The following is a 22,052-nucleotide window of genomic DNA, read 5'->3' on the forward strand; positions in this document are numbered from 1 at the left end:
GAATTGGGAGGTTAGTTTTGACATAAATACACTACCATGTGTAAAATAGATAGCGAGTAGGAACCTGTGGTATAGCACAGGGAGCTCAGCTCGGTGCTCTGCGATGCCCTAGATGTGGGTGGGAGGGAGGTCCAAGAAGGAAGGGATATATGTATACGTATAGCTGATTCACTTCGTTGTACAGCAGAAACCAACACAACATTGTAAAGCGATTATACTCCAATAAAAAAAATGAATATCTCAGGAGGATTTGATAGAGATATTTCAGGAGCTGACAGACTGAATGAGGGTCCCAGTGTGTAGGGACCTGATATTTAAATGTATAAGCACTAGGGATAATTTTACTTAGGATTTGCCAGTATTGGTTTGGAGACTATTCTAAAAATCTAGATGTCATATCACTGCAGGTTAAACAGTATTTTAGCTACATACAGTATGTTTTTCCATTTGTACACAATAATGCACTTTAAACAGTACTCTTTTTGTTTGTTATTTAGCTTGGCATAAATCTTTAATATGAATGGGGGAAGGGAAAAACTGCTTGTTTTTCTTAGGGCTGTATATGTTTATGTCATTGAAATGAAGGACAATACTTAAATTGAGAAAACTGAAAACAGCCAGACTCACAAGCAGTCTCAAAACAAAAGAAATAAAGTCTAAAAATTTCCTCTTGGTTTAGAATGGGGACAAATAAAATGATCGCTTTTCAGTATCAAATGATAGCCATTATTTATACAAGGATGTTTAGACTGTTATCTGAGAGAAATAAATATAGCTAAAATAATACTCAATTTGGATGTTTCCATGAAGTAGGTAGGGGTTGGAGTTTCCCCTTCATTCAAAATATAAAAGAGTTAGCAAAGTTTTTGGAGGCAGAGAACAAAAATTTCAGCTGTCATTTGCCTGCTGGTGACTTAAACGCATTGCCTGAGTAATTTCTTATCATTATCTGACTGATAGACCACAGTCTGGTGCATTTTGAAGGAAGAGTAAGGGGACCAGGGGTCTGAGAAATAAGGGATGGCTTTTATGCCATTATTTTTATTAACTCCAATATAAAGCAATTGCATGGACAAAAACCCTGTAAATATTTTACAAATGACTTTTAAAGTTCTCTCAATAATATCTAATAGTTTTGAAAGTCACTACAAGACAAAAGCGAGGGACATCTCATTTTGACAAGACAGCACTTGGTCTACATTAGGTTTTTTTTTTTCCTTCTGTCTGTCTGCTGCCAATTAAAACATAGAATTATAAATTGAAGCTTAATTTAAAACAACGCACAAAGCTATAAATGAATGCTCTCAACATTAAAGAGAGGTCTGATAACTCTTTGGCCTGTATTTTTTGGTTTATCCCCTACCAGCTGGACTAGAGAATGAAAAATCAGAGTAACAACAACAAAACATCCTTGAGAGATTATTCTCCCTCATTTAACTGGAACTACTTTTCCCCTTTCCACATTCTTGGACCATTTAAAGTCAGAGGTGTCCTCTGACTCCAGGAAGATACTGTATAGCAGTAGCATGAAGTATCCCTATTTTTATTCAAGCAACTCCCTCTCTAAACTATCCCCCTCTTACCACTTTAGGGCCTTGTGGTGCCTCCCTAAATCTTACCCATTCTTTACTCAAAGTCTATCTGGGTCCACTTGCTTTCTACTTGTTCCAGTCCACGGTATGCTTTTCTCTTTTTCTACTCTGTTCCTATCTTTTGTCACAAATCATTTGGTACTCTGCATTTACTTCTTGAAGCACACTCTGTACCTTCTTAGCGTCTTTCTCCTGAATCCATAGGCTGAGCCTAAGGATAAAGCTTGGTGGGAGGAGCATGCGACAGCACTGTCCATGGTCCTGAAACATCGTTCTAGGCTAAGCGTTTCTTTTCTTAACCCTACATCTGGTGATTCCTGTCCATATTCTCTCAGGGATTTTTAATTTGGTACAGTGGTGGTGTCACTAAAAAAGAAAGGCAAAAAGATATTGGGTGGGAAAGATAGAGGAATGGACAGAGATAGAGGTCTAAAGTCATTGCCTGGAGAGAATAAGTCACATGGGTTTGACACAACCTTAAAACAATTGCAGCAAATACCAGCTTGGGAATGAAGGAGGGATGTAACATAGCTGACGTTGCCAGTGAAGAAGGAGTGGAAAAAATGCGTGCACCATGTGATATAAATCCGTGCAACTGTTGGCATGAACAAACACACTGATGCTTGTAGGCGAGAAGGCCAGTTTGCATCATGTGAATGCAGTATCACTTGTGTCATACCAAACTGCCATAGGTTTGTCTCTATTTTTCTCTCTTGATTTAAAAAGTCACTTGGCACTGTGGCAGAACAAAGGGAAGTGTAACTTACCTTTCATATTTGATAAAGCTGTGCACCTTTTTCAGTTCTAGCACTTCTGTAACAGTTAATTCCACCACCATCAAGCCCCAGTTGATGCTGGTAGGCAGAGCACTTGCCCCCTGAAATCTCTGTGTAAGTTCCTCAATTAAAGTATAACCTCCGCGAGGACAAACACCGTATACTAAACATTTTTGGACATCTCAACATGCCTAAGTAGAGTGCCTAGTACAAATTAAGGGCTCAGTAATATTCTTTGAATCGATAAAAGGACCACAATGCCCTCTACAGAGACAGCACTCAATAAAGGCATGTGAAATGAGCAATTGTGCCATTTGTTTTAACACTTCCATCCTCTCCTAGTCCCTTTTAAAGTCCAATCCTCTTTCTCTTGGTCCTCCAGATCCCAACAAACCTCCCTCCTGCGTCAGTCACTACCTTCTCTGCACTGGGGCCCTGCCCTCCTCCTGCCACGCATCCTCTCGGGCTCTCCCTTTCATCCTGCTCTGCAACCCTCGTCCCATTCTCCCCCAGGACCTCTCCCGCACCGGGTGTCTGTCCCTGGTCCTCGGGCGGCTCACCGCGTCCCCCGCCCCGGGGTAACGCGGTTGTCATGGACACGGCACCTGCGCCCTTCGGCAGTGCCCCTTCGCCACCGTCCCCGCCCCCCACCTGCGGCGCGGCCGGCCTCGCCTCCCCAGCTCCTCCCCGCCCCGTCAGCGCTCCCCAGGCCGCGCGCGCAGGTGGCCCCCACCCCGTGCCTTCTCCAGCCCCGCGGCGCGCGGAGTCGCGGGAGCCCGGAGGCCGCGAGGGCGCGCGAGAGAGCAAGCGGCCGCGCCTGCGCACTGGCCTCTTCCCCTAGCGGCGATCTGGGCCGCTGCCGCTCGCGCTTGGGCAGGACGAGGGGCGGGCGGGGGGAGGGGGGAGCGGCTTCGCTTCCAGCCCCGAGTGAGGCGGAGACCCGGGCTGGCGGGCGGAGCAGGAGGCAGCGCACCTCGGCCAGAGGCGGCTGCAGCAGCTGCTGCCCTCTTCCCCGCCGCCGCCTCTCCAGTCCCTTCTGTGATTACCCCTCCAGTTGCTGGGAACGGGCGAGAAAGAGGAGGGCGAGAAACTCCCACCGACCCACAGAGGTGAGTCCCGGGCAGAGCATTCTCCATCCTTGCCTGCCTCCCTCCCTCCCTATCTCCCTCCCATCCTCTCCATCCTCCCCTCCCTCCCAGCTCCCCAACCCTCCCGCCCTCATCCTTCCCAACATCCCTCTCTCCTCTCCCCTCCTTTCTCCCTTCCAGCCTTTCTTTCATCCCTTTCTTCCTCTCTCCCAGCCCCACTTCCTTCCCACCCTTTCATTCTTCCCTGTCTTCCTTGCAGCCACTCGCCCTAGAGCGCAGCTCTGCCTCCCTTTCCTCTTGATCCCATCTCTTTTTTTCCCCTTTCTTCACCCCTTCCCCGGTGGGAGATCCCTTGCCTGGCACAACTGTCCTGATTCAGGGGCTTCCAAAAAATTGGGTACATATACTGAGAGACACACTCTTGCACAGTGGATGCCCTGTGGATTTCAATGTTATTTGGGTTAAGGGTCAAGTTGGATAGAGTACTGGAAGGCGAAGAGGGTCGGTCGAGGAGGAATCTATGGATTTTTGCTGTATTAGGGTGGGGGTGGGGAGGGTTGTCACTTAGACATGTTGCCAACAACCCCCCACTCCTCTCTGTAGCAGTTTCTTTTTTCTTCTGGGAATTACATATTCCCAGTGTGTGCCTCACTAATTTAAAATACAGCTTTCCCGGCTTTGATTGTCTCTGTGTGAGAAGCCACAAGGAGGGAAGAGGAGAGAGAAAGAGAACAAGAGAGGAAGAGGGGAGGGGAGAGGGAGGGTGGTGACAGTGGATGCTTGTATCCTTTTCCCCTAGGCCTCTTTGGGTTGATATTTTCAAACCACCCGCCTAATATTTGCCTTGGAATTGAACCCTTGTGTCCTTGGTTCTGTCACTATCTATACTTCAGAGGCAAAAACTCTCTAAACTTTAATGTGTGTGCACCACAGCATTATTTGTGGAATGTTTTGGTCAGCATGCAAAACACTAGGGTAGATTGATTTGGGAAAACGGGGAGCAGAAGAGTGGAAGAGATGCACTTTTGTTCATCATGAGTTAACTTCTAAAGGAGGACAATGGACAGTTTGGAGTAATGAGGTTATACTCCATAGGCTTAGAAATATACCATTTTGATAGCATTAGCTGCATTATACCTTTAGCAGATATCCTTACCCTTTTTCATCTACGTTACAAAAATTGTGAAGATGTTGGAAACATACTGTGTGATTTTGTCTGTGTTTACACCAGTGGAAAAGTTAAATTAGCTCTGGGACCATCATTAACAATTTAAAATTTCAGTTGGTTTTGCACCACTTGTTTCCACCAAATGATGTATTTTACTTTGCTTTCTTTAGCTTACACTCCGACGCCTTCTATTACATATATTAGTAGTGATTTGGCAATGTTCCTTTTTGCAAGCATTGTTGCTGAAAAGTTTATTCATACATGGCGGGACAGCCCTGTCTCAGAATTTTTAGTGTATTCATCATTTCAGAAAGGTCCAACAAACAGTATAACTCAGAAATGGAATATTTAGAAGCCTGTATTTTGTTCTATCTATGCTCTTTAAAAAATAAAAAAAAAATATAAAAACCCCTTAATATCTATAAATAGCTATGTTTTATGCTTAATGAGTATCTGGGGAGGGACTGATATTAATGATGGATTCAGTGAAGCTGCCAGTAAGAAACTATGCTGTGGAGCAAATTACTGATTTTTTTTTTCTTTTCATTTAAGTTATTATATGCCAGTAGTGCAATATGCACTTTCACATTTTATGGGAATGTAAAGTAGGAGTTGAGATGAAGTGACTTACCTTCCAAAGTGATTGAGTGCTGATTTGATGAAAAGCTGACACAGTTAATCATCTGCATCAGTTTTTGGGAAGTGTGTGATATTAGGAATGATGGATCTACCCCCTGCCCCAACTCCCCTTGATAGGAATGCAATTCCATAAATGGCTTGGCTGACTGAAGCCATGTGGCTGAAGCTTGGTCAAATTGTCAGTGTTACCAACATTCTAATGCAGAATTGCCATCAACCCTGTCCATATTTGAGTGGTTACATTACTTAATAGCAGACACAGTTGTAGGTAGGGGTGTTCTGTTGTTGTTGTTGTTCATTTCCCTGGAATGCCATGAAGCTAGTGAAAGACTTTGAAAGTAATTATATATGAATACAATAAGTTAGTTTTATCCTAATGTACTTTGACGTGACTTTTCCCCTTCCAGCATCTCTCCTGTTCTTTATTTGTGGAGCTTCATGGTTGTGAGTGTGGGGAAGAGGCAGCCCCTCAGTCAACCCTGCTTTTTCTTGATTGCAGTTTTGCTATACAGAGTGATGTGGGTGTATGCCTCTGTTTTTAACACTGTGCTTACTATGGAAACAAAGATACTGTTTATTTGTCTACTTTGTAAACATTCATCTACTTAGTGAAAACAAAATTTATGAGGTTATTAACAAATAGAAAACATTTGTTTACAGCAAGATTTTGAGAGAGAGAGTTGAGTTAAAATGAATAAAATATGAAACAGAAGAAGAACTGGCGTCTTCAAAAAGCAGCCTGCTACTCTGATCATTATTCAGTTTACAAATAAAGACCAACTTCCTCTGAAGAATTTAATTTCTGGAGGTTTCTGCCTTTGGTTCACTGGACCGTTAAGAATGTATGGTACAGACAAAGACCCAGTACAACATCTTGTGGACCCTGTAGGAAATACTCTGGAACATTCTCTGTGCCTTTCTCAGAGTTCTTAAAACCTGCTCAACCCTCAGCTAAGTATATGCACTATTCAAAAGATGTCAAAGACACTCTCTTTAACCTTAGCTTACAGCCTAGTTGAGGAGAACGGGCATTTGTGTGAGGTCATATTTCACAGTGGCAAAGAACAAGATCTTTGGAGAGAGCTTTCAATTTTAGTGCATGCTCTACTTAAGTAGTAGAGTGCTGTGCCCTTTCCTAGTATTTAAGTCTTTCTCCTCATTTACAAAATGGGAATTATGGTAGACCCCGATTCTTAGGATTGCTTTAAGGGTTAATTAAATGTGTTAAACACAGTACTTGGAATAAACAAAGTGTGTCTTAAGCATTTTTATAACTAGGAGACATGGCTTAAAAACAATCCAATACAATATATGATTATTTACTGGAAAGAAATGAAAAGCAAGTAGTTAGAGGGATTCTGAAGAGGACGGTTGTTTATGTAGCCAGAGAAAGATTATATTCAGGAGTAGCACTGGGGCTTGGACAGAGATTCCTGGGAAGGAGTTCATGCAGGGTGGGTACCACAGCTGGAACAAAAGCAGAGAGGAGAGAAGCACCCTGTGTTTGGGAAGACTGATTACTTGAATACTAGGGAGTGTATTAAACGGTATTAAACATATACAGTCAGAGTAATTACACTATCACTTGGGACAAGACAACTTGTTGTATTGTGGGATCCATTTTATCACAGAATGTGCAGCTACCCAGAGGACCTGTTTTAGTTCTTTGTCTCACGCAAAGCCCCACACTAAGACGCAGAATTCAAGGTCTGTGTCACAATGAGGACCCAGAGTATTCTTTCTCTTTTCTTTAAACTTCAAGGCAGAGAGAAAGTTGAGCTTTCTAGACAATAAAGATTTAATATCATGATTATCACATCTCTCTTGTTTTGCCTTAACCCACGAATATTCCAGAATATATACTTGGAGAATAGTAACCATGATTATTTTATATTGTCATACATAAAGCTGGTAATTGTAAGGGTAATTGTATTTCCAGGAACTTTATTTTTACTTCGTTGTTGACTTTTCATTGTTACCACAGGCCCTTTTTTCTCTTTCTTTTTTTGGTGTTCAAGATTATTAACGATTCCAAATGGGTTATGCCCTTTCAAGTGTTTACTGGGAGACTAGGGTGTGATGGCAACAGAGGGGTCTGTCTGGGATTGTACACTGAGCAAGTTAAATAGCTGCTCATTGTGGGGTGAGAGTTGCTCATTGGCTACGTCTGTTGACACACTTTTATTTTTGGCTGGTATTTATTAGCTATTTTGCAATACATATCCCTGAAACATGTATCCAAAAGCATAAATGATTTGAATTATTTTATCAAAAAAGAATTTTCAGAAAATTTTACCTGCAAGTTACAAGTTTCAGTGTTTATAGGGCTCATGTTTAATTCATTTTTAATAGATAGATATAATTTCATTCGTTTCTCCAAAATAGTAAAATAATCTTATAATTATTTTTTTGTAGTTCTAATATATACAAAATTAGTCTCATGAATATTATGTTAAGATATATAGCTAAAAACGTGAATGTATTTCCAAAAGCTAGAAGTTTAACACCATAGACTGTAGCATTTTTATTTTCCATTTTGGAAGTTTTCTTAATATTCTGATGTTTTAAAGATGCAGCGGATCTAAATAAAACATTTTCAAATGTATCATGTCTGGTCAGTTTCATGTTAAAGCACCAGTGATTTTTGACAAACTACTTTCAGATGTTTTAATTTTCCTCACAAGTGAATTTTTATCTTGGAGATGAATTCTAACTCAACCACAAATACACATTCTACAACTCTTTGAGATCATTACTTGTAACACATTATAAAAAAGTGATAGTCTGGGGCTTCCCTGGTGGCGCAGTGGTTGGGGGTCCGCCTGCCGATGCAGGGGGCACGGATTCGTGCCCCGGTCCGGGGGGATCCCGCGTGCCGCGGAGCGGCTGGGCCCGTGAGCCATGGCCGCTGAGCCTGCGCGTCCGGAGCCTGTGCTCCGCAACGGGAGAGGCCACAACAGTGAGAGGCCCGCGTACCGGAAAAAAAAAAAAAAAAAAAAAAAAAAAAAAGTGATAGTCTGACTTTATAAAGCTTAATTTTATGGGGCTTTTAGTCCTTCTTATTTAAAGGTCATATCTGTGTATACAACTCAGACTGTTATCTTTCAGATGTGAAGACAGTGTGCATTAAAGGGAGTGAAAAAGAAGCAACTGTGTTCTCTGTAAGTTAAGGTAGTGACCTTAACTTATAGAGAACAAGGAACTGTGGAGTAAGGATGAGATAAAATTAATTAATTTTGTTTCATCTATTGAGCGGAAAAATTTATAACTGCCTGTTCAATTAATAGGACACTTTTAATATGCTCATATGTGTAAATTGGGCTCATATTGTTCATTACGTACCTGCAGTAAATCCAATATCTTTTTTCTATGGCGCCTTGATGTTTCACAGCTAAAGTCATGAACTCTTTTCTTTTCGTTTTTTTGTTTTTTGTTTTATTTGTGGTACGCGGGGCTCTCACTGTTGTGGCCTCTCCCGTTGCGGAGCACAGGCTCCGGACGCACAGGCTCAGTGGCCATGGCTCACGGGCCCAGCCGCTCCGCGTAATGTGGGATCCTCCTAGACCGGGGCACGAACCTGTGTCCCCTGCATCGGCAGGCGGACTCTCAACCACTGCGCCACCAGGGAAGCCCAAGTCATGAACTCTTAATGAGGGCATGCCAGTTCTCCCACAGCCTACTCAGAAACCACAACGACTCCCTAAAAGACCAGAGGATTGATGTTCCTGTACCAGAGCAAGTGGGCTCGTTGCCCAATGAGCAACAGAAAGACCAATGCTGAGGCATTGGTCTCTTACAGAGAAAAAAGGCTTTATTGCAGGGTGGCCAAGCAAGGAGACAGGAGGCAAAGCTCAGATCTGTCTCTCCATCAGCTTTTGAGTGGGGTATTTAATTTGGAAGTAGGGAGCAAGAGGGCAAGAGGGCTCAGAAATGAGGGATGAAAAGTAAGTGTAGATTTCATGTAAGTTTCAGTAGCTCTCTGCCCAGCAGTTTCAGCTGGCCTTTATGCCTCTTCACCCGGAAGCCGGTTTTCTTATGTAACATGGGGTCGGCCTGTGACATCCAAAGCTCCCTATCAGTCATTTTAGTCCCTCAATGTGCCTGTGGGAGGGGCTGTCAGCAAGTTGTTTCCAAATCTGCAGTTTCCCTGGTACATTGCAGAGCAATCTTGGTGTTTTCCGTGTATCATTTTGTTTCTATCTTGCTTCTACCTTATGGGCCTTGAGCTTTAAGATAAAGGGTATGGTTCGTTCCCATCTGATTTTTTTTTTTAAGATTTATTTATTTATTTTATTTATTTTTGGCTGCGTCAGGTCTTAGTTGCGGCACGCAGGATCTCCGTTGAGGCATTCAGGATCTTTCGTTGCGGTGCGCAAGCTCTTCGTTGTGATGCCCGGGGGCTTCCCGGGGGCTTCTCTCTAGTTGTGGGGTGTGGGTTTTCTCTTCTGTAGTTGTGGTGCGCAGGCTCCAGGGTGCGTGGGCTCTGTAGTTTGCCGCACGCAGGCTCTAGTTGAGGCGTGCGAGCTCAGTAGTTGTGGCCCGTGGGCTTAGTTGCCCCGCGGCATGTGGGATCTTAGTTCCCTGACCAGGGATGGAACCCGCGTCCCCTGCATTGGAAGGCGGATTCTTTACCACTGGACCACTAGGGAAGTCCCCATTCCCATCTGATTTTAATTGTGGTTAGACAACAGTTTGGTGAGAATCCCGTCTTCCAACTTTACCTTAAATTTGTAGGGCCTGAGGCAGTTGTTAAACATCATTGATGCATCTTTTAGTGAGGAGGTAGATTTATTTCTTACTGTGTCCTTAACTACCTCAGAAAGAGCTAATTGCCCTCAACTGTTTCTGAGAAAGGGTGTCCCACAATTCTTGAGGGTTTACCACTTGTGCTCAATATTTTTCTTCAGGCATTGATATCTGCCAGAGTAATTTCACAAGATGCGCTTGCTTTTTCCCTCTAAAATGCAGAAATGTCATAAAGAAGTATATACAGAATTCACTGGGAAAAAATGTCTGCATCTAAATTTATCCCTCTGTTTACTTATGCTTTCTATGTATTTTTAAAATCATATTACCTAACATGAATTCATTCAACAGGCATTTTTAAATGTCTGCTCCATGCACAGCATTGGGCTAGAAAGTATAATTTCATAGCAAAACTGAATCAGGAATCAGGACACCTGGGTTTTTCCTCCAGATTTTCAACCAGCTAACTAATGATATGACTAAACAAGCCTCAAACCCTCCAAGGCTTATTTATTTAATCTGTATTTTAAGTGACTTAGACCAGATGATATAGTGTCTTCTAGCTATAAAATTCTATAATTCCATATGTGAATTTCCCTTAAAATTTCAAGGCATAATTTATTTCTTACTGTGTCCCTCCCCCCATTTTTTTTTTTTTTTGAAACACAAACTGTTGCTACTTAAGAAAACTCTTTACCTTCAGTGTCATATGCTTTCCCTTTCCCAAGAAAACTTCAGATTTAGCTCCACAGTGTCTCTGGGCCAAGGAAGAACTAAGAAATCTGTCCCTTTCTTAACTTCTCCCTCCTTCCCTCTCTCTCCTTTTTAAAATTCCTTCCTGGACTGGAGATACAAGTCAGTTGCTACCTCTGGATAGGGAGCAGCTCAATATATGTATGGCTTGTTGGAGTAATGCCACTGTCTTTGAAACGCTATATGGCATTAATGAGTTTAGAATTAGGTAATATTTATTTAAGTAGTTACATATACTCTAAGGTTAATGTTTTTGCCTCAGGCACAAGCAAAGTCTTATCCCCTAAATCCTATCCCATAGGACTGTGTGGTCACCTGTCTTTCAACCAATCCAGCTCCAAATTCCCATTAAAATTTTTTATGATCAAATTTGTTGAGGTATGTTTTACATATAATAAAGTACATCCATTTTAAATACTGTTGTGTGTTGATAAATATACCTATGTAACCACCACTGCAATTGAGGTAGAGAATATTTCCATTGCTCTAAAAAATGCCCTTCCACTTGATCTGCTTTCTGTCTCTATAGATTAGTTTTTCCTGTTCCAAAAGTGAATATAGATTGAATCATAGAATATGTACCCATTTTTGTCTCCTTTTTTCATTGAGTATAAACGTGTTTGAGATTTGTCTATGGTTTAGAGTATATAAACTTCTACAAGAAATTATAGGAGAAACTCTTTGTGAATTGGGGTTAGGTAAAGATGTCTTAGGGCCCCAAAAGCACTAATCATAAAGTTAAAAAGATAAACTAGACTTTATCAAAATTAAAAAAAAAAGCTTTTGTTCTTCAAAAGACTCAAGACTTGCTAGATCTATGTATCTTTATTTCTATCTCTATATATCTGAAAATGGACTAATTGTATATAGAACTCTTACATTTCAATAAAACAAACAATCCAACCAAAAAAATGAACAGAATATCTGAAGAAATATTTCACAAAAAAGAGATAACCAGTGACCAGTAAGCACATGAAAAGGTAATTAAGTCTATCAGTCACTCAAATAGTGAAATTTAAAAACCACAATATGTTACCACTGTACAAACACTAGAATGGCTAAATTTAACAAGACTGACAATATCAAGTTTTGGAGAGGATGTGAAGCAAGTGAAGCCCTCATGCGTTGCTGGTGGGAATGTAACACTTTGGGAAACATTTTTCTCTTAATGTTAAAAATACTCAACGTATAACCCTGAATTCCATTCCCAGGTGAAATGAAAACACGCACAAAGGCATTTACATGAAAATTAATAGCAGCTTTTCTCATAATAGCTTGAAACTAAAAGCAACCCAAATACCTGACAAATCCTCATCTTAAAGTTACTTTTTTGAAGTAGAAAACAAAGCTGCTGATGTATTTTATTTAGAAATACGCCCTTTACTTATCTGTAACCTGGCAGCAGAGGAAAGGGAAAGCATTCAAAAAGATTTGTAAAAGTGCCAAGAAATGCAGAGGATGGGTGGTTCCAGGTATTAGACCTCGGTCAATATCCCCTCTGCCCTCTCTCTGAGTCTAGACCTCATCCTCAGCATTGGTGTCTTGGCTGCTGCAGTTCTGAGCACACCATCATGCAGCAGTGGTATCTCTTCCAGAAAAAATGAGGAAACTTTTGCCAAAAGTTCTCCCTCACCTCTGATCTCACTGGCCAGCACTGGATCCCCAATCCAGTCAACAGGAAGGGGAAAAGGAATACCATACATGATAGATTTAGACTAATAAGGAATCCACCTGCTGGGGCTGGGATGAGGTCCGCTTTCCCTGAAGCTCCTGGATGTGTGGAGGAGGTTAAGGGGATGGCTGAGCTAAATGGCAGTTTAGTTAAGAAAAAGGGAAATGAATGTTGGGTCAGCAAGCAGCAGTGTTTGTTATGGTTTTAGAGGCCTGTCATGATGTTGTCAGTCTCGTGGGAAAGAGGTTGAAGGAGAAAACTAGGATTGTAGTCACAGCTTGTTATTGTGGGAATGCATACAGAAACAGGTGACAGAGGTACCCTAGGAAAATAGGAAGGGAAACATTTAGATCCTAGCACACAGCATGAACCGGGGGCGGGGCGGGGGGGTAGTCTAGACCCACGGGGATCATTCAAAGTGGGCAAGCATGCACATAGTGACAAGCAGAGCTAGGCATACTGGGACCCATGGAGTTGGGACAGGAGGCAAAAGTCTGTGCTGGCAGTAGTCTGGAATCCAGGCAGGCAAACTCGATTGCAGTTTGCCCATCTGTGAAATCAGGACCTCAGGCAAGAAGATTTTCATGTTTTGCTTGTTAAGGCAGAAGCTAAAACAGTAATTATTTTCTGTTTTTTTTTAAAGCTGTCAACCACTTTAGATTCTGTGTCAAGGAGAGGAGCCATACCTTTGCTTTTTCTAATATTTCCCTGTTATAATCCCGGGCCCCCATTAGTTTCTTAATAAATACTAGCTGATTGAGTTAAGTCTCCAAACTCATTCTGTCTTTGAACAAATCAGACAGGTTTTCTGGTTACACAAATGTTGCAGTCATTCATCAGATACTTTCTTACAAATTATTCAAATTGCTGTTTTGGGGGACACAGCCCTGGATCCATATAATGAGTAAGATACAGTACTTGACCCTGTGAGTTGACGATCTAGTAGAGGTGAAAAGTACCTGAATGGTTTAATACCAGAGTATGATACAAAGTGTATTACAGTGTGGTACTGACTTCTCAGGGGCATGGATCAAAAGTCCAGGCAGACCCCAAATTGGAAACATTTTCTCACAAAGGATGGGAGAGAGATGGAGGAGGGGATGACCTTGTATTAGGTCTTGTAAATTCAGTCCTGCCTTGGTCTGGGAACTGGGACAGGGCTGAGCCAGCAGGAAGATGGGATCAGTGAGCACAGCAGTGGGAGAGGTGCAGTCACATCCAGGATAACTGAAGCTGAGCCGCTGATAACTGCTCAGTAGGCAGCTGAAAAGTGGGACTGCAGTGAAGGTGATAGGCTGGGAGTAGAGAAATATTTTGGCATTTTCTGTATAAAGGTATCTCAAGAATGCAATAACAGAAGATACACTGTTTCAGAAAGAACCGTGTTTTGTCTTTGACACTTCAACAATACATGCCCATTGTAGAACATCTAGAAAGCAACCAGAAAAAGAAACTTGAAAATAAAAATTACTGCAGTCCATCTATCCGGTGAACATTTGGCAAATTTTGAGCTTTTTTCCCCTTTGAGTATATCTGAATTTGTCACGTAGAGGTCTTTTTAAAGCAAAGCTGAGATATAATTTTATGTCCTATTTTTTTAAACTAAACATATCTAAGCATTTACTGAGATAATAAAAAAAACTTCCTTTATGTTAATTTCTGTGTAATATTACATTGATTGGAATTTAAGTTTCTAGTTTTTGGTTGGCTACAGAGATGAAATGTTTGTATTGATCTGCCTTCAAATATGGGCTGAGGTTGACTTTGGGGGCACCATGAGAGTGCCTCAAAGATATAGATGGTCAATGTGTATATATGTATATAATATTTTAAATATATATAATATTTACTTAAATGGTAACATGGTATTGTATACCTCATTTTTATTTCACATACAGCTTAGCTGGTAACATGAGTTATCACCATTATATTTTCACTGCTGCCTATTATTTTATAGTGTGATTATACCATGCTTTATTTAATCCTTATTTTTTCATAGACATTTAGTTTGTTCCTGCTATTTTGCTATTTCAAACAATGTTGTGGCGAACCTCCTTACACTGGTTTCTTGCCCACATGTATTAGTATATTTTTTGAAAGGTAGATTGATCACTGTAATTTTGGGTCATGAGATATGTGCATCTTAGATTTTAGTAGTTGATGCCTCATTACTCTTCAAAATGGTAGTACTAATTCATACTCCATAAGCAGCTATGAGAGTGCATATGTCCTTACTCTTTTACTAATACATGATAATTTTAAACTTGTAAAAGTTTACCACTGAATAGGTAAGAATGGTATATCTTTGTCCTAGAGGTTGTTTCTCTGATTTCTAGAAAGGTTGATGATCTTTTCATTTGATTTTTTGGCCTAATGGCCAAGTTTTGCCTCTGCTGTCATGAGTGTGTTCACATCTCTGCCCATGTTTTGCTAGTGGATTATTTATCTTATTTTAATTTATAGGACTTATTCTCTGGGTATAAAAAATTTGTTGTTATACTGTTTTAACTATTATAGAGTATGCTGTGATATCCAGTAAGTGATGGTTTTTCTTTTCCAAAGTTCCTTATCTATTTTTGTACCATTTCTTCAGAAGGATATGATAACCAGGTTATCAAATTCATTAATAACACCTTTGGTATTTTAACTGGTATGGTATTTAATTTAAGATGATTTGAGGGAGGGATAACAACTTTCTAACTCGTAGTCTTTCCATTGCCATGTCTCTCCATTTATTAAGGCCATTTTTTTGTGCCTTTCAGTATTATGAATTTTCTTCCTAGTAAAAGTCTTTCTCGTTTCATCTTGAGTTTATTACCATCTTTTTAAAAAAATATTTATTTATTTGGCTGTGCCAGGTCTTAGTTGCAGCATGCGAGATCTTCATTGCGGCATGTGGGATCTTTAGTTGCGGCATGCGGGCTCTTAGTTGTGGCATGTGGAATCTAGTTCCCTGGCCAGGGATGGAACCCGTACGCCCTGCATTGGGAGCATGGAGTCTTAACCACTGGACCACCAGGGAAGTCCCTTGAGTTTATTACCATCTTGTTTGTAGTTTCTATTGCTGTTGGGAAAAGGTTTACTTTTCTTTTACATTTCTTAAAAGGGAATTGCTGATGTAGAAATTATTCCTTTTGATTTTTATATTTGGATTTAAACCCAGTCACCTTGTTGAAATACTTTATTCAAAACTTTTGTTCTTTATCTTGTGTTTTTCTTACCAGTTTGTATGACCTCTTTATTTGGTATGATAACAATTCATGGTTCAAATAATATGTATATGAAAATAATAATATAATGCTCATTTTTTCTTTTAGTTCTTTTCTAATTTTAAATAAAATATTTTTTCTTCTGTTAGATTTAGTATGAATGAGTCATTCTTCATATGTGAAATACATTATACAATAGTCTAAACACACCTTTTTGTTTTTAAAATTATTCTCAATATTTGTTTCTTCCATAGTAACCCAAGTATATTATTATATTTATACCAATATCAGTATGGTTTGAGCCTTTCTCTACATGCGGTGTATACACGGATTCATGTACTCACTTCCAAATATTCACTTAGTGCTTCTCTAGACCTTTATGAACATTTTTGTGCGTAACCCTTCAAAGGCATGGGCTTTGTCTTCTCTAGATCTTGGACTGAGTTGATTGAGCAGTGTTCTGATGACGGTGATAACATGCTTATGATAATGCTCATGATATCAATAAAGTTTATCTAAATGACTTTATTATTTGGCTATTTGATACCTTAAATATTATTTTGTCATCACTTTCCTATTGAAGCTGTTGTGTTATATACCATCTCCATCCTACAGGCAGCACTGTTTTTTCAGAAATGCATAAATACTAAGACAGTGGCCAGTTCAGCACCACTAAGAAGCTTTGGAAGTCTCCAGTTCCTGCCTAGAATTTAATTTTTGGGCACTAGATCTTCTTTTTTCAAAGCTGAGGGGAAGCTTAATTTTGGTTTTATTTTCATGATCTTCTTTTATTATGAAAAATTATTATTTTGAATGGAAACGCTTCACTGATTCTGCAAATTGAGAATATGGTCAAATTGCCTTGAATTGTAATTATTCATCTGGTCTAGGCCTTATGCATACATATCAGTTTTGATTTATCGTTAATAAACCCATCACCGTAAAATCCTATGATCACACTAAGATACTGTAAATAGATGATATAAATTTAATATTGAAAACTGTGATTTTTCTCTGTAGAATATTGAACGTGGATGTGAGATCAGTAGCAAGTGGCAAGTAATGATTCATAGAATTGTAAGATATTTGTGTTAATGCTGAATCACTAAATCTAGTTCTCAGAAATGTGGTTAACTTTATAATAGTTCTGTTTTTCCTAAAGAATTATACAAATAAGTGTAAGTTACAATGTGATTGATATCATAAGTTTGAGTAAAGATATCAATGAGCAGCATATACCTGTTTTCTGTTCCAGCTTGCTTGAATAATTTGAGATAGATCTGTTTATCTGAGGAAATTTTCTTGATGCCTGGCTGCCTGTGGAAAGAATTTTGTTGCCATTGCTGTTATGAATAGCTGAACTCTTAAATCCAGATATATTACATTTTATTTTTGCTTGTCCTAACTTACAGTTACAGAATTGTTCTTAACGAAAACAAGTTAATATACAAAAATACTCCTTTTTGAGTATTTATTTAAAATATTTCACATCAAAATTATAAATATGTGAGTATCATTAAAAGTTTTATTAGAGTGTTAACTTTGAACAGATTTCATTTCTATTCTTATTATAATTATGAAACAACTCGAACTGTTACTATTTTGCCTTTCATTCAAGAAACTGCAAATATCTAGCACTATGAAAATATCAAACACTTGTATGCTGAAAATTCCCCCCCAATATTGAAAGAAATTGAAGGAGACCTAGATAAATGGAGACATCCATGTTCACAGATGGGAAGACTTAATATTGTCAAGGTGGTAGTATTTCCCCAATTAATATACGAGTCAATGCTATTGCTATCAAAATCCCAGCTGCCTTTTTTCTGAAATTGACAAACAATCCTAAAATTCATACGAAACAGGAATAGCCAGAAATGGTTTTTAAAAAGAAGAACAAAATTTGAGGATTCAGGGGACTTCCCTGGTGGTCCAGTGGTTACGACTTCGCCTTCCAATGCAGGGGGTGTGGGTTCGATCCCTGGTCGGGGAGCTAAGATCCCACATGGCTCATGGCCAAAAAACGGAAACATAAAAACAGAAGCAAAGATTGTAACAAATTCAATAAAGACTTTTAAAAAAAATTGAGGATTCACACTTCTCATTTTCAAAACTTACTATAAAACTATTATACAATAATCAAGACTGAGTGGTGCTGGTGTAAGCACAGACATGTAGATCCATGGAATGGAATTGAGCAGCTATAAAAAAACCCATACTTTTATAGCCAACTTATTTTTCAACAAGGGTAACAAGACAGTGCATTTGGAAGAAAAGTAGTCTTTTCAACAAATGGTTCTTTGACAACTGAATATTTACAAGCAAAAGGATGAATTTGGACCCAATCTCACCTCATATAGAAAAAGTAACTTAAAATGCATCATAGACCTAAATGTAAGAGCTACTTATAGAACTCTCAGAAGAAAAGTTGGTGTAAATCTTGATGACCTTGGATCAAGCAATGGATTCTTAGATATGACACAAAAGGGAAAAAACAGATAAATTGGACTTCATCAAAATTAAAAACTTTTGTGTATCAAAAGGCACCTTCAAGAAAGTAAAAAGACAGCCCACAGAATGGGAGAAAATGTTTACAATCTTATGTCTGATGAGAGTGTAGTATCTAAAATATATAAAGAATGATTACAATTTAATAATAAAAAGACAAATTCCTAGTTTTTCTTGGGAGAAGGATTCGAATAGATATTTCTCCAAAGACTATATACAAATGGCAAATAAGCACATGAAAAGATGCTCAGCATCATTAATTATTAGGTAAATGCAAATCTAAAACACAATGAGATAGCTATAAATACCCACTAGGCTGGTTCTAATAAAAAAGAGGGACCTATCAAATGTTGGTGAGGATGTGGAGAAATTGGAATCCTCATAGATTGCTGGTGGAACTGTAAAATGGCGCAGCCTCCTTGGGAAACAGTTTGGTACTTCCTCAAAAACAGAATTGCCTATGACCCAACAATTCTACTCCTAGGAATATACCCAAGAGAAATGAAAACATCAATCCACACAAAGCCCTGTACACCAAAATTCATAGCAGTGTTATTTGTTATAGCCAAAAAGTGGAACAAAGTGATGGCCATCAGTTGAAGAATGGACAAACAATGTGGTATATCCATACATTGGGGTAATATTCAGTCATAAATAGGAATAAGTACTAATACATGTGAAAACATGAATAACCTTGAAAACATTATGTTAAGTGAAAGAAGCCAGGCACAAAACATCATATATTGTATGATTCCATTTAAATAAAATGTCCAGAATAGACAAATCTATATAAACAGAAAATAGGATAGTGGTTACCAGGGTTGGGGAAAGGAGGAATGGTGAGTGAATACTAACGGGTATGAGTTTTCTTTTTGGGGTGATGAAAGTTCTGGAATTAGGTAGTAGTGATGGTCACACCTACAGGTTGTGCATATAGTAAAAAAAAATAAATCACTGAATTGTACACTTTAAAATGGCAAACATTGTGGCATGTGAATTATATCTCAATAAAAAAACATAAGGCTAGCAAGGCAAAGAATTATTTGTGGTTTTATTTTTGTCCATTTGGAAAGTAGAAATTACTCGTCATAATTTTAAATCATATATTTTTCACAAGAGATGAACTGAAAGCTAATACACATTATAGAGTAGACTTTTATTGTGTTCCTGTTATTATGAAAAGGAATATTTTACTTTGAAAATGATATTTAACTATTGTACTCATATCTAGCTGAAAAAATTTTTAACTTGTCTTTCTTAGATAAGATACCCTATTTAGAATACCAAGAAGCGTAAGACATGGTTTCTACTCTTAGGACATCTGATGGTATAGTAGGAAAGGCAGACCTTAAACAAATAACTAAAGAATATGATAGAGAGTAGAGGTATAGACAAGAGTTCTAGATAGCAATAATGAAGGGGTATTTAAGGTCAAACAAAAGTAGAAAAAGGTCTAGAAGATTCACATTTGAATGCGAACTTGAAAAACGTAGAAATTTCTCATAAAGAAAAATCAAGAAATAGCATTCCAGGCTAAGGAGAAAGCATGAAAGTAGGATTATAAATTTAGGGACCAACAAATAATACAGTTGCCATGGTGCTTAGAGGAGGGCTGGTGTATGAGGTGGCAGGAAGGATGGAGAAAATAGCACTGATTACATAGGACTCAGAGGACTTGGGAACCATCTAGATGTGAGAGACAGAGGACAAAGGCAAAGACAAGGGTAACTCTGATTTTTATCATTTGTCCTCCTGGTGTAAAAGATAGTTTGGGAGTAAGCTGATGTTTCGTTTGGGTGATGTTAAATTTGAAGAGCTTAAAAGACACAAGTTTTCAGTAGACATTTATGAATAAGGTCTGGACTTCTGAGTTGTTTGTATTCAAATTAGAAACTTTGGAGCAAAGATGAAGGTGGCAGTTAAAACCATGGAAGTAGATGCAGTGTCCCAGAGGTTGTCTGAAGTGCTGTAAGAAATATGGGATCCTGATTTCCCAAGAACACCAATCACTTAAGAGAAAAACAAAGAATGAAAAACATTTAATGAGAAAGTGAGAAAATATATCAGATATTTACCATTGAAGTCAAGGAAATCAGCAAAGTGAAAACAAAACAAGACAAAACATGGCAGAGAGAGAACTGTTACTCTCACTTTGAACACTTGGTTTAGATTTTTACCCAGAACATACAGAGGCAAAGAAAGGCAGATTGTAAAATAAAATCTTGCATTTGTTCATTGCTTCCACCCATGAGGTCTCCGGGTTTTGAGAGCCAATGGGAGGAAGGAGGGTAAGAGATGGCACAGTCAGCTGGGAGGCTCTTCTGTGGCCAAAGCTTTAGGATTTCAGAAGTCATGCAGCCTGGTCTTAGGGGCCCCCGGAGCTCAGCTGATGATGAGAAGGGGCAGTGAGACGTGGCTAGATCAGCAGCCAAATGATGACCCCGTGACCAACACATGGTCTGCTTAGAAGGCTGCCTGTGGTGTTAGATTTGGTTTCTCTTCATCCTGATTTCTGATATTTAAGCTGGCAGAATTTTCCTTCTAGTTACATTCTTTACCACTACAGTCACTAATCGATTATTGGCACGGGTAAGGTTTTAACTGTCACTCTTAGGTGTGGTTTGTGCAAAATATGCTTTCAGTAGGAGGGAAAAGCTGTATCTCTTGTTAACAGTGTGCCTGTGTCTCCAGCAAAAATAAAGGTGTTTTTCTAATAGTGCCCCTATAATTAGCAGAAATAGTTTATCAGTAAAGAGGAAACATGTCTCCATACATCTGGCCCCTGCCAAATTGTTTTCACACCATTGTTCTGTGCAGGGGCCGAGGGATGGTGATTTTATTGTGGGAGCGGGTGGAGGTGAGCTCACCATTAATTGGTTTTCCTCAACCTTTTCTCGAATGAGAAGGAAGAGTTTCCCAAGTATGCATTGTTTCCAGGGGCGAAAGGCGATCACCAGATGCTGTCCAGAGATCAGGGAGGGTCAAGACTAAAGAGAGGCCACTCTGTTTGTTCAATAAGAAGCTGATGTCATGATGCTTTTCGCCAAAGTAGTTTCAGGAAAATGGTCAGCTCAGAAATCTGAAATTGGAGTGACTAAAAAGAAGGAAACTGAAAATTGTGTGTTTCCCAAGTTGTCTGACAGAGTTGGATGCTGAAAGGCAAGGGAAGGGGTAGTAGAAAGGGAAAGTTTAGTTTAGTTTGCTTCATTTTCAATGGAGCAGCTTGAGCCTGGGCGTAGGGAGTTCACTGGCAAATTAGGTAGTAGGTAGAAAGCAGTGAGTTTTAGAATGCTACCACTTTTTAAAATTTTGTGCTTCATCTCCACAATTTCTCTTATTTCTGCCTGATTGCAAAGCCCAAATTAGACAAAACTTGGTGGAGGGGTGGAAAGAAGATGTCAGGTATGCCTTGCTTTGGATGACGGATAAATTGCTGAAGTCCAGTTTTGTAATTATCATTACCTTTTGTAAATCTTAACTGTAAGGGAAGTTATGATTTAAAGAAATCCCTTTTTTAACGTTAATGCCAGGACTTGTTTTTATTTGTTAGTAAACAGGTATTTTCATATAGTTTGTTCAGGGTGAAGAATTAATGACTTACATATGCTTTTTGTTCCATTCTCTCATTTCTCTTGTGTACAACAAATCAATTTGTAAATATTAAAATGCCAGACAGGTTAAGTTCTTAATTCTTACTTTAAAAAAAAGTGTTGAAGACATTAGGGATTTGTCTTCAGGCATGAAGAATAGACTCGGTTGCCAAACTTGGAAAGTAAGCAAATGTTATGGTCTTGCATTTATATACCTACTAATTAGGATATTAAATGATATTTCCATGGCAACAGAAACTGTCTCCTTGCACGTTTGCCTTATGCCTGCAATAATAGATAACAGGGTGTCC

The 22,052-nt window shown here is 39.2% G+C and overlaps 1 protein-coding gene across 1 annotated transcript in view; it reads left to right on the forward strand.

The window, feature by feature from the left end:
- The first annotated feature begins 3,357 nt into the window (after nt 1-3,357).
- The window catches only part of CTNNA2 (catenin alpha 2), a 1,212,193-nt gene continuing 1,193,498 nt past the window's right edge, over nt 3,358-22,052 (forward strand). Inside the window, exon 1 of the mRNA XM_024129861.2 lies at nt 3,358-3,477. The gene's annotated coding sequence lies outside the window, so the exon portion shown is untranslated. The remainder of the gene's footprint in view (nt 3,478-22,052) is intronic.

Source organism: Physeter macrocephalus, chromosome 12 (assembly GCF_002837175.3).
Source record: "Physeter macrocephalus isolate SW-GA chromosome 12, ASM283717v5, whole genome shotgun sequence".
Lineage (NCBI taxonomy): Eukaryota > Metazoa > Chordata > Mammalia > Artiodactyla > Physeteridae > Physeter > Physeter macrocephalus.